The 14085-nt window shown below is 38.2% G+C and overlaps 1 protein-coding gene across 3 annotated transcripts in view; it reads right to left on the reverse strand.

Annotated features, from left to right (window-relative positions):
• The window catches only part of pitpnm3 (PITPNM family member 3), a 105079-nt gene that overhangs the window by 87203 nt on the left and 3791 nt on the right, over window positions 1-14085 (reverse strand). The window lies entirely within an intron of this gene.

Here is a 14085-nt window from a genome sequence, read left to right on the forward strand (position 1 = left end):
TTAATCACAGAACTCAAGGACAGACAAATCAAGCATATTTATATCATTTTCCTTTCTTTTTTCCTTTTTTGGTTGAGAGTTCTAACAAATCAGATTGAAAAGCAATGTGTGAATGCCTTTTGAGTGCCGCAGCAGGTGAAAAGAGCAAATTAACTTTTCTTTGAGCAGTGTCATTGCACAAAAATGAGAAAGACCCTTCCTTGTAAAAGAGCAAGGAAACATGCAGTGGTTTTTACAACCTTCTGATATAAGAGTAGGGATGAATGGAGATTCAGAACACTTTGTAATTGTTGACAATATTCACCCTCAGATATAAAACTATTTCAAACAACAGAATAGAGCAAATGATTACTCAAATATCCCCAAGACATAAAAAAAAAAAAAACTGACTAAACACAAAGCACGAGTAGCTTTTCACTAAGTGGAAAAGCAGTGCAATGCAATGAATTTAATATTTTCCTGCATGTTTTCATCCTCTTTGTGACAGTAACTTTTATAAGCCTCAACTCCCCCCACTCAGTATTTCTTGATAAAGTAATGAACCAAATGTTTCCCTGCTAGCCCAGAGTCAAAAATCTTCAAGCTCTGTTTTCCCCAGAGTCTGGGTCCATTGCATCCTTTCTGACTTTACAGCAAACCCCCAAAGTGACCAAATCTAATTCTTCAAATATTTCACTATGAACACACATGTTCAAGAATATGACAGATGTTTGATAAAAAGGACCAAAGGGCACAATTTCACAAAATTTAGCTGCTTGCAAATGGATACAATATAGTCTAAGCAGCTGTTCATTCAGCAGCGACACAGTTTGATGTTTTTCATTTGTCAGTAGGGTAAAGAAAAAACTACAGACCCAATTTTCAGGAAAAAAGAGTGTAGCGCAGATCAAGGGAAAACCCAATCCATATTCAAGTGTTGGAGCATCCAAATCACCAGGTTCATACACAAATTATTTCTTACTTTTGTTAACATTGCTGTATAGGTCAAGGCCTTGGTGGTAGTGATGGCTGTTACCATTTTCCAACTCCAGTATCGGCCCTTATGATATCTTTTTGCCTTTCTTAAACAACTAAGGTGTTAAAAATGCATCTGATGCACTTTGCTTTTCTCAGCCATCTAAAAGACGCCATGCTCAAACCGTAAAACAAATATTACACTTCCCTAAAGAAAGAAAGAAATACTCCTGCTGCTTCTATTTATTTTAACTTTTTCTCACAGCTGCTCATCTGTGTTACTTGTGACACAACTCTCATGTTGCTTAAAGTTCAGTTAAGCTTCAATGTGAAAGCTGAGGCTAACAGATCATATCAGATTATACTTTGTTCCCCCTGAAATTCAATCCAGTGATTTTGGCCAGTAGTGGACTGATACAGATGCCGAGTATTTTAGAGGCGCATCCCTACTTGGCAGGGATCGGCACTCTTTTGGTCTTCTTGTTTGATCTTTTCTAGATATGTTTCCCACCAGAGATATTGAATAGTTTCCATCCATCACTTTTGCGATTCATAAGGTACACAACCCAACTCCAGCTCACCCCCAAGCTCCTCTCTCCCCACCTGGATTTCAAAATGGTTTCAATGAGAACCTCATACCAAGAGGATTTTCTATGTGTTGTCGTTTCTCTCCAGCAATTTTGCAATTTGGGATCATTTTCAAGAGAAAATGCCAAATTTTCTGTGTGGTGGTACTGTAATGACAGGGCCACATTGGGAACACTTCTTGCTACTGTTTCACTGCAGCTGCATTACTAATAACACACCAATTTATTATTTCTATTTCTACATACCTCCCACACACCAACAAAGTGAACACTCCAAGATGGAGGAAAAACATGTCATCATTCTGTAAAAAGCCTTTATATCATGTTTCAATAATGTCGGGAAACCATGAAAAGCAAGGCCATCCTCCCACTATATTTAGGGCTGATATGTTGTCAATATGAAATGTAGAGAAAAAACAAACACTGCAGCTATACAGAGAAAAAAAATTGAAACTGCTTTTTTAGCAATTTTGTCCACAGAAGTTGTCTAATGATTCACCCACGCAAGCTTCTACTCATGTCAACATGGCAGCTGATTGTATTACTGGATTTCTGGCCAAACTATTGCACTATACTGTGGCATTACAAAAAAACTACCTAAGGTTATAGAGACGACTAGATGTGGAAGAACTCAGCAACCTTGCCTTTCTGAAGGGTAATCATGACACCCTGGGTATAAAAAGTCAACATGCCAACCAAGTTAGAGATGAACTTAAGGCTCTCTCTTCAACCTCTGACCTATTGAAAATTTGCCTGTCAGTAAATTGTTCCCCAGGACCCCTGAAGGGCCTTAAACCCTGTCATCATGGACTATAGCCTAGTGGAGGATGAGTAAGGAGGCTTGGGTGAGGATTAGCTCAGTCCTTGAGCATCTATTGTGCATCAACATACAGACCAGCAGCAGCACTGAACAGCCAAAGAAAAGCCTTTCCCCTTGCACATTACACAACTGTCCCTTATAGGCCTATACCAACCCTCAGTACTAATTAACATCAATATAACTTGATTCGAGCAAATTATATTAATCAACCCCCCTCTCCTAATCTAAATGGCAACAGTAGCTATAAAAACTCTTGAACTTAATGTAGGTAGTAAAAACAATACATTATTCAGTTACATTGCAAGTGTCTGAAGTGTTGTGCCTGCCAAGTGGGGAAATTAATACACACTTAGCATAAAATAAATTAAGTAAAAACGACACAAACACACACAAACCCCAGTGGTCGTTAGTTCTGCCTTCACTTTACTTCAAATGAATAGCATTTACTTTTTTATGACAAATTTTGTGACAAGAACTCTGTAAGGAGTCGACTTTATGGCAGCATTTATGATGTATTTGTAGCTTATGTCAGCTTAAAAAAAACATGAAGCTAAATGACATTTAGAAAGCCAGAATCCAGTTGAAGGTCAATGTTGAAGACACAAAATAAAGAAGTGGTTTTGTTCTCATACAGAGCTACTTAATTGTGGAATTATAAAGAAAAATGCTGTTATTTAATGCTATGTTATGCTTCTTAGTACATGCTTGGACAAGCAAGACTCAAAATGCTTTTTGTTTTATTTCTTTTAAACTTCCTATTCTTACCTTTTCCAATGATGTATTTGTTTTTAACAAAGCAAACTGTTTTTTCTTTTGTTTTTATTTAAACCTGATGATATTATGACTGTTATTTTGCTGCTTTGTGAATTTATCATGGATTTTGAAATGTTCTGTAAAGATTGTCATTGTAATGACGTTATTATTTTCACACAGTATCGATTACTCTTAATGTTGCAAGAGAAAAGGCTTCTAGGATGGGCAACTAATGGGTTTTGTGAACATAACAAACTTAGCTGGGGTTGCTGGACAGTCGGCTAAACAGCTGCCAACATCAGCCTGCACATATCATCCAGGACGATGTGGAAATACTACACAGCAGCTGGAAGTAACCCTGAGTTGTAACTAGGCTATTGCAGGTAGCAAGCTAATTAGCCAGACATGCTAATGTTTGCTAAAAGCGAAGCACAAACTTGTAGGCCTGTATGTTTGCAGATTTTAGCCTGGTATTCAGCATCAAACATAAGAGCTGTCACTCCTCGCTGTGCTTTCTACTCGACTGTCTGAAGATTTGACAGAGTCAACCTAAGGAGGCATAGGAACGGGCAGAGGCGTTCCTGCGTGCAACAGTGTTGACAGCTCCTGCATCTGCGCAAAAAGCACATGCTGAGCGGGGGAAGAGGAGCTGATGTGGTGCACAGCATGAGCGAAGGAAAGGAATTACTTTTGAAAAATAAGAACACTCCCAATTTAGCAATCCCATGCCAGCTGCTGCCTTAAACAACTGCCAAACAACTCTCTGCATCCTGGGATTTGATTTGTAGAGTGGATACACCTTCAGTCACCTTATGAGGCCTTCCAAGTGATCTCAAAGTACTGCTTTCATCCAATACACTGCTAGAACAGACATCCATCTACACGCTGTGGATGTTGGTTCACTCAGTTTACTCCTGGAGTTGAACATGCACATTGAATGTCTTATAAGGTTTAAGGAATCTAACCAATTGCTTGTGTGGCCGAAGCAGCACACCGGAGCGCCTATCACCAAGCGACGCCTTCCCCACTGGGTAATGGAAATGATTGCTGTAGCTCCCTGCAGGGCATTGCAGTACACTATATCCCCACTGATACTGAGTGAATGCTTGAAAGAGCGACAGATTCTGATCACACAAGCAGCAGGAGAGCAAATCTGAGCAGACAATCCTGCATGAAGCCAGAAATAAGGATATGGGAACATTTTGTCAATAGTGACAAGATGCCTCCCCTTTTCAGCCAATCACAGCAAGTGGACATGTTGATTCAGTGGGTGAAAACTTCAGGGAGACGAGTGCTCCACCATTCATCTCACAAAAAGGCTTATAGTTGTTTCACTAAACAGCAAAGTGGAAATTAGTATTGGTGTAATTGGATTGTAGTCCTAAGCAAATTATGTGTGATTGGTTTATGTACATGGTGTTTAATAATTTACAACATCACTTTCAAAATTAAATTAAAAGCCCAGAGAAACAAAATAAATCACTCTGTGTGAATAGGTAATTTCCAACCGTGGTTGCAAAAAAAGGATGCTGTGTAAAACATAAGTAAAAACAGAAGGCATAAAAATTTAGAATTCAAAATGTATTTTTCAAAAATTAAAAATATTTTTTAACCTTAAAAATACAGTTTTTATTTACATTCCAGACAAAATCCCAACTTTTTTGGATTGGGGGTTGATACTCACACTTACAATAAAAGTAATTTCAAAACAATTTATATATATATGTATATGTATATGTATATGTATATATATATATATATATATATATGGATATGTCCCCCTATGTGGCACTGTGTTCATGTCATATGGGAAGAATGGCGGAGATGGGAATAGTCTTTTTTGTGTCAATTTCTTTCAAAATTGTGTCTCAGAATTGAAACTGACATTGTCTTCTTCTTTTTTTTAAACCTCACACTTTTTTTCCTTGGTAAAGTGGACAAAACTTGAGTTGCTGTTATTAAAAAAATGATGTCTGTTCTGATGAAAGAAATGGAATACATCCAGATATGACCATATAGCACAATATTACTTTTTTATTTTTATTTGCCTTAATGCACTTTTGTATAATTACGAGACTTGACAGATACAACGGAGCTTTCCCAATCACAGCAAGTATTTATGTGCTCAAATTTTCAACCCTAATTGAGTAAAAAAAAAAAATTAAATAAGAATATAAGAAACAGTTTCTAGTTAACATAACGTGTCTGGGAAATGTTAAGTGCTGTATTAAAATGTTAATATAGGTTTAACAAAAAATTAGCAAAGTATCAAGAGAATTCAAATCTGCAATTTATAAATTGGATATCCAGATGTTCCAGTCCCTCTCACTCATTAGACATGCTTAAATTCACAGTGTTCAACAGAATCACGTACCAAAAACAGCATTTGGTGATTCATCAGTGTCTTCTCTGATCAAATTGCCTTTGTCTGCAAAATTAAAGCATGCAAAACCAAAACAGCCCGTCTTTTGAATTAAAACGAGCAACTTATGGAGACTAACAAGGAGAGAGAGAGACGCAGGGGAGACGCCCGCACTTCACTGGGCTCTCTTCAAAGAAAAGCGGTGTGCAACTATCTAAAAGGCTTTACTTCAGAGCAACAACACAAGGTTGCTTGTGATTCATGTCATCCTTCTTTCATGTCTTTCTTTCTATTATCCACTTCCAGCGGTGTTTACACAGAGACCGGCAGCCGGTTGAAATGGAGGGCTGACAGCATCCATTACAGGTACAGCTCCATTCCAATTACAGGTTATACACCCCTCGCATACAGGGATGAATCTCTAGCTTTACTACATACACACAGATAGCAAGGCTGTGGCACATGTGAGGAGGTCGAGCTGAGGTTTACATTTTTATACAGGACACTATTGCGTCAAAAGCTCCAGTTTTAATGTAAGAGCAGCATGGATGGCTCAGCCTAAGAACTTTCTGTGTCTGCTACTCTGTGAGCAAAAAGGTGTATTTCAGGAAAGGGCTATTTGTTTTACAATATAATGTTGGTCTCTTATTAAAGGTACTATTTGAGGCAAATTAGACACATTCATCGATTTGTATTGCCAATGTGTGAACGGATGCAAAGTAAATTAAACTGATTTCTATGTAAAGGACATGGGACGGTTTTGCTGGAAAAATCTAGAGAATGCGGTTCACTTAGTGGCCACCGGGGTCATTATAAGAAGGATTTTCTGAAAATCCCACACAGCACCTTAAATTTAAAGTTAAAGCCTACATTCATGATTCAGCAGGTTTAGTCCAGAGTTGGAGGGTGTTTGAGCCGTGTAGCTTCACGGCAAGCACAGGACTTCAGGAGAGAAATTTGTGCAGTAACCAAGGCTCACATTATGCTAGGTCAGTAAACACGTCCAAACAGTAGGCTTGTGAAACGACATCTCATACAGAATATTGGAAATGTGGGTGTGGAGGCGTTTAAATCGCTTAAAGGCACCTTTGATAAAACTGTGCCGAGTTGTTCATTTTTGAAACCAAGACGCTTAGTTTTGTTTTTATTTTGAATGAAAGAGTTTATAATCAGCTTCAGCTGACTGAACAAAGATAAAAACATCATGAATATATTGATCAATTGATAAACGATATGGTCATATGTGCGTGGACATAGCTTTTATTTATGACTAAGACACAAACTGTAAAAAGTACTTGTGTCTTTTACCTGTGAGTAAAACAAACCTAGGTCTACTATCTATTCTCTATCTACTTTTTGGGCAGCAGTTATTGGATAGGAATCTGTAGACAATCTGTTCTACCATATATTTGATTTTGATCTGTGAAGGTGATAAAAAGGGATTCTAGTATTTGACTTTTTTCATTCCTGTGGAGATGATTTGCTGCATGCGTCAGTATTTATTGATGAGAGAGCATCTATTTTGTCAGTGAATGTTCACAACCTCTGTCCTGCATGACTCATGTGTTATATGCGCTTCACAATGGAAGAAAAATCACTCTCCATGACTCTGGTTATTCTCCCGAAAAAGCCCTATAATTTATGAATGTATGGTATTTTCCATTGATTTTCAGCATAATTTGCACACTGGAAACATATGATTTACGGAAAATTCAATACAGACACGTTAAGCTGTGATATAAAAAGGGACATATTTCTGCTGGTAGGCAGCTGTTGGAGAAAGTGTGAAGTTATGGATTCAGGTTGGTTACTCTGGGAGACAATATGAAATAGCTCGACTGCAGCTCCTGAAAGATTTATAATTGATCTCATTCCTCTTTCTATCCTACATATATTTGCGTCAACTACTCATTCAAAAAAGATAGAATTCAACCTCAGACTACACAACCTAAAATATTTCTAAACCCCATTTTTATACTAACTTCAACTCAAATATTTGCTAAATTGTTGAATATTATGCAAAAAGTAGAAGCAGAGACATAAATGATAAATTAACAATACACATAAAAAGAAGACAAAGTAAATGAGAATGTGTATTTTAAGAGGTGTCTGAAGCTATGTATTTGATTTGTAAGGTTTCTCGAGGGGGCGCTGCTTCACTTATACTAGGTCTGATCATCTGGGGGTTCATCATGCAGCTGGCTGTAATTGCAGCTGAATTCATCTTGCAGATGGCTTTCACAGAAGGGCATCATTTCCACAAATCTCACAGGATATATGCAAAGTATTTTACTCATAACTGTACTTGTATCTCAAAGTGGCATAAATACAGTTAAAAGTGGTAATTCCTGAAACAACATGATTATAAATCCTCTAGTTCAGAAATGTTGAAGTCAAGTACAACTACTTAAGAACAATTCTGAAGCACAGTTGTGTGTATGATAAAGGATCGGGTGGTCAACCACTTGCTGCATCTTAAAGACGACTGTCTGACGATTTAAAAAAAGAAACTCTGTTCAGTAGAAAGTTTATTGGACATAGACATGTTGCATGCACATCATGATTTTTTCACTAAGGCCAGAGATATACTAGCTGTTTACTACGTGTTTGTGTGCTCATGATTCACGTGTCCGGCATCTGTTTGGAGCGTTGGTTGTGCACGTTTCACGATGCAAAATGCACATTAATGGTTTGAATAGTGTAGTAGAACATGCAGTAAACAACACACCTTTTTTGAATTTCTAACATTTTTATCAATTTTTTTTAATGCGCAAAAAAAACATTTTTTAAAAATCTGCAAATATGTTATGCTTTAAAGCAAATTCAAATTAAACCTGACAAAATGTTTTCCTGAAGTTTTTTTTTTACATGTAAAAAAAAAAATCTGACATAAGGCAGAAGTGGATCAAGCGCTAATTGTTGTTGCTTTCTCATCATTGCATATCCAAACCAGACTGATCTACAGTTCTCACCACCTTGAACAAACCAGACTTGACAAGCAAAAAATCCAGAAATCAGTGCAAGCTGCAAAGAGCCTAAATCCAGACAAATAGATTTATTTCAGCCAAAAAACAACAGTCCTCCCGCCATGAGATTAATATGCTTGTATTATGTATGTATGCAAGAGGAAAGTATTCCAATTTTGAATGCGAAATTGCTTCACCGTGAGCTTGAAGGAGGTACTCATGAAGTCCTTGGGGTTTAAAGTATAATGAACGAGACCTCTCTGTTGAGGACGGCCCCATAGGAGGAATCTGCTTTTGATCAGTTGCTTCCATCCAAAAGGAATTTCTTCTTGCTGAAGCTTTATCTCTCATTGCCCTCTCTCCTCTCCAACCCAGATGGTCTGTAAGCAAGTGCCAATCTCCTCATTTTCTAATTAGCAGCAATTCATACCCAAGGAACTCAAAGCAACTAACAGCACCCAAAAGAGCTACCAGGTCATAAGTGAGGCAGCGGTTGCCGTCATGCATTAAGGAAGTGCATGATGACGCAAACCACTTCTGAGTGAACGTTGGACAAGAATCACCATCAGTGTTATTCCACATCAAGAGGAGATCCAATAAGGTTTTTCTTCTGTAGAGGGAGAAAGGTGAGGAAATGAGAACTGCCTCTGCCTTTCGTTTTTAACATGCAACAGTAAAGATGAGAATCACAGACACACACCTGACTAGGTGTCAGACTGTCAGAGAAGGAAAAAGACAGCAATTTTATGTCCTGCCAGTGAACATCCTGTGGCTCACTGAAGGTAAACATTAAAGTCTGCCTGCCCCTCTGTGAGCTGGAAATAACTATTAATAGCCTGTTCTCTAATTTAATTAAACCTCATTTCAGCACAAAGTTAAAATCAATCTGTACAGCCAACGAGAGACATCAGGGAGATTGATCTCGCCTTAAAAATGTTGAATCGGTCACAGATTCACCTTCCAGACATTATCCTGCTGGATGCTATTTATCTGCACTGCAGCTACGCAGATCAGCGCTTGCATCGACTGTTAATGGACTGCTAAGCTACGAGTGGGTGATAATCACTGTTACTAGGGCTTCACACTCTCCTCTGCTGTCGATGCAATAATGATCATATAGTATGAGGATGTAAAGGGGTTACATTATTAACTTCATGCTCTTATGATTTTAAATTGGATACACAGTGAGCGAGGACACAATTAGTTAATTACAGCTTACTGGTATCGAGATCACAAACTATAACCCCAACTATAAACTTCGTACATGATTTAAGTATTTGATTAGTCTCAATTAATTAAAACTTCCCACAAACACACAACACATTCTCTACATGGCAAATGTAATTTCAATATTCACCCCTCTTTTAGCTCTGTTTTGGTCTGCACCAACTCATGTGAAATTATGATAAAACGTCTCCCTGCTGAGCCAAAATGATCACATGAGAGTATGGAGAGTGAACTTAAAGTATAAATCATTGGGACATTCAACCGTAACAACTAATTTCACACTTTTTTACCTTTATGAACCTGCCTGTCAAAAAATGTCCCACAATGTATAACACCAACAGCCCTCTTCCTGAATAAGCTAATAAGCATTTTTCTTTGAACTAAGGCTGCAACTCATGATTATTTTCATTATTAATTAATCTGGTGATAATTTTGCCGGTCAGTCTATAAAATGTTTGGTTTTTGAAATATTGAAAAAAAAGCCCCTTGACAAGTTCCAAAAGTCAAAGTGATGTTTTAAAATTGCTTGTGTTGTCAGACAAACTGTCTGAACCCTATAGACTCAGAAAAATGTGTTAAGTTACGTTAGGTCATAGTGGCCTTGATCTTTGACCTCCAAATTCCAATCAGTTCATCCTTAAACGGGCCGATGTTCCTGAGATATTACATTCATGAAAATGGGACAGAAAACCTGAAAACATCCAGCTAGCATAGAAACATAAAAAACATACAAATCTTCTCATTTGAGAAGATAGTTGACTTAATGATTCACTGACTCATGATTTCAGCTGTACAATGTTTTAAAAAAGTAATTTTACATAAATTCCACTGAGTTATTGACAAATTAACTTCCTGACAGGTCCGTCCAATCAACCATTAAATAAGCCGAAGCCCAAAATGGTTTTAACCTAAATCATTAACTTCAAACTAGAAGATTAATCTTGTTGGGCGAGTGTGCCTTCAAAAAGCCTATTTAGAGTCAGAGAGCGTCTTTATAGACATAAATCTGTGATCCACCAAAGGCCGGATAGAAGATGCTGTTTGTGCATTCCGCTCTGCAGACACCAGTGTGACGTCAAGACCTTTGGTCGTGACAAAGAACAAGAAGGCTGGTGCTCGGCTCCAGGTGAGACGGTCCCCTGCCACCGCGTTGTCTCCGACCTCAAATAGCAGCAGGCCAGCTGCTGTTTGCATTGTGAGTAACTGCTCTCCGACACAGGCCCAGTGTGCCTTCCCATGACAAACACCTATTAAATTTAAATTAGCACTGTTTTGTATGATCAAATAAAATAACAGAGGTCATGGGCTGTATGCATTAACACACGCCTCTGTAGAATTTAAAGAACATTGTGCCGCTGCTTGTAGAGCAGGCTGTCTGGGGACCACTTGCCAGGACGACAACCCAACCGGCATCAAGATGTTGCAGTAGGATACAGTAAAGTGTGTATGGTGTTTTGAGTGATAGGAACTGGGTTTGAAGAATCATTGACAGCTTCAAATAAAAGTGTTTTTGCAGAAAATGTGCCAGCAGTCTATTCCCTATTAAGAAACAGCATGACAAACATGACAGATTCAACACTAAGATACTGCCAAGTGGTTAGAGAGAGAGAGAGAGAGAGAGAGAGAGAGAGAGAAAGAGAGAGAGAGAGAGGGAGAGAGAGAGAGGGAGAGAGAGAGAGAGAGAGGAGGAAGCAGAGAGAAAAAGAGAGAGACTGTTCATCAGCATCATTCAGCTCTATTTTTAGCTTGACGCTGAATCTCAGCAAAACAGCAGGTAGGCTGCCCATTTATTTTATTTGGACAGCAAATGAAAAAAACATCCCTTCAGACTGATCCAATTTCATCAAATATGAGGAATACAAATGCTCAAAGGTGCAATACCTCACACTGGGCAACGGAGTGGTTCGTAAAGTCTTTGGGAGGACAAACAGGATGATGACGATGGCTGAGGGTGATTAGAAAAGCGAAAGTTCTTAAAGAGATTTGGCAGCGCAAGACCTGGCTGGCTTTAAGCTGCAGCGGATGAAATGTCGTGGAATTAGCCTCAAGGAGAGAGAGAAACGGCCATGGTACTAAAGAGTCGATGGGTTGTATTCCCATATCAGTGGGTTAAATTGTGGCTCACATTAAAAGATGCTATTTTTCTCCTCATGTTCGCAGTTGTGAAAATGATCAGAGAAAATGATGAGAATCAAAGCACAGCTGCGACTGAGCATCTGTATTTCCCCACAGAGAGTAAAATTAAACAAAAAACATTTTGTAAAATGGTTGATAGTAAATTGGTTTCTCTGAATGTGTATTAAACAAAACTAACGCTGTATCTGAATTTGCCTTCTTCTGTACTTACACTTGCTATTTTGATTGCGTGAGTGTCTTCACACCGACAGTTAGAGCATAATGCTGTGCTCTATGAGTAGCTGGATGGTCTACTCATAACTGTCAAAAAATTGAGTGTGGAACACTGGACACTTCTCACCTTCAATGGTCACGATCTTAGCTACATAAGGGAGGGTGACGGTGTAGGTCGGGGTCCTTCGTCTGTTGATTACGTCATAATGACTGGCCGCAGGCTTGAATGGTAGTACATTGTGATTGGCTGTACATCGGACAGTTGTGATTGGCTGTAGTCATAGAAAACTGCTGTAGTCATTACATTACATTACATTACATTATATAGTCATAGCAACGAGATGAATGCTGTATGTCGGAGAGATTTTTTGTGACGTTTCTGTGATTGGCAGCAGCTATGGAGAGCTTTTATGAGGAAGTTAAGTATTTTCTACAAAATAGTATTTACCACACCTTTACCATCACTAGCCCCAAATCAGAGAACAGAAAGGTAGTGGCATTTATGTTACGCAGAAAATGTAGTAAAAACATGAGAAGAATTGTATTTCTGTTGGATATGTGTGTATATATACACAAATACACACACAGATAAGTGAAAAATAGCTTAAAAGTATATATACACATGTATCTATCTATCTATCTATCTATCTATCTATCTATCTATCTATCTATCTATCTATCTATCTATCTATCTATCTATCTATCTATCTATCTATAAGTCGAATGCAAGTTCATTTGTCCGAGTGGCATTGCTGTAGATAGAGTTTTGTGTGACGTAATCAATCAAAAGCAGACGAAGGACCCCGAGCCTATCTGGTCAACGGGCCACCAAAACTTGTGAAAATGGTGGCCAAGGAAGCTGCGGCGGTTGCAGTTGCTCAGATGAACATTGCAAGCAAGTGCAAGTAAAATCACATTAATCTCTGTTCAACCATGTGAACAAGCCGGATATGTTGACAGACAATTGGGATCGAACGTTGGCATTAATGCTCCACCCGCTTGTAATTTTCCATTTAAAAAAAAGAAGCAGACAAATGTTGACTGTCTGTACTAAAACCAATCCATCAAGAAATTTCACAGTATAAATTAAAATGTTGACCTAGTGGTCGCACTAAATTCAATGGATCAAGACAATTATTAATCATCTGGGGAAAATTAATTTCTGTGTATAATTTCACAGCAATCCATCCAATAGTTGTTGAGATACTTCAGTGTGGATCAAAGTGGTGCACACACCAAATGATTCATATTTTCCTCCCTAGAGCAACTCTATTAGAATTCCTAAAAAAAAATGGTGAAGTTTGAGTCACACCTGCTTTATTTTCAGGACTGAAGCTTTCCTCAGCACAGCATTCATAATTCCTAAATCCTTATTACTCTGCTTAAATTATCTTTCAATATTTGGATGATTAAAACTGGGGCTCTCTTCTGTTTTAATAGGCAGTCAGAGAATCTGGGCACAAAGCCATCGCCTCTGCAGAAGCTGAGAAACAGCACTGCAAACTGTAAGGATAGCCCATAAACGGCAGTTGCAGTACTTTAATGATGAAATAATACTTACAGCACCCCTATATTATCATTTCCTTTTATTTCACGGTCCTAATCCTAGATAATAATGCAGATTTACTTCTCAAGTGAGTCAAGAAAGAAAAGTTAAAGTAGAATTAAGTGTAGAATCCCTTGCAGCTCTTTTATAATTGAAAATGACAAAGACAAGATCTGCATACATAATTGAAAGTCTGCCCTGTCCGTGTTGACAGGACTTTGACGAGCAATGTTTCAGAATGAGCCGCTCTACTTCAGATGTAACACTGTGAACTGAGGTCAAGAGATATTTAATGAAAACAGATGCACTGTATGCTTGAGATATGAAAGTTCTAACCAGAAAATGCACACATACTGCACATTGCTTTCAATCTGCCACCAGCCTGCTGGAGCATTGCAGGGTTCACATGATTTTATAGAGCATGATGAAATAATTTAAGACCTCACAGTGGAGTTTCCATTAGCGTGTGAATTTTTACGGTGCAGCTCAATGCAATATAATTAAGATTAACTGGAGAAGAC

The sequence above is a fragment of the Centropristis striata genome, chromosome 4 (assembly GCF_030273125.1).
Source record: "Centropristis striata isolate RG_2023a ecotype Rhode Island chromosome 4, C.striata_1.0, whole genome shotgun sequence".
In the NCBI taxonomy this organism is placed as follows: domain Eukaryota; kingdom Metazoa; phylum Chordata; class Actinopteri; order Perciformes; family Serranidae; genus Centropristis; species Centropristis striata.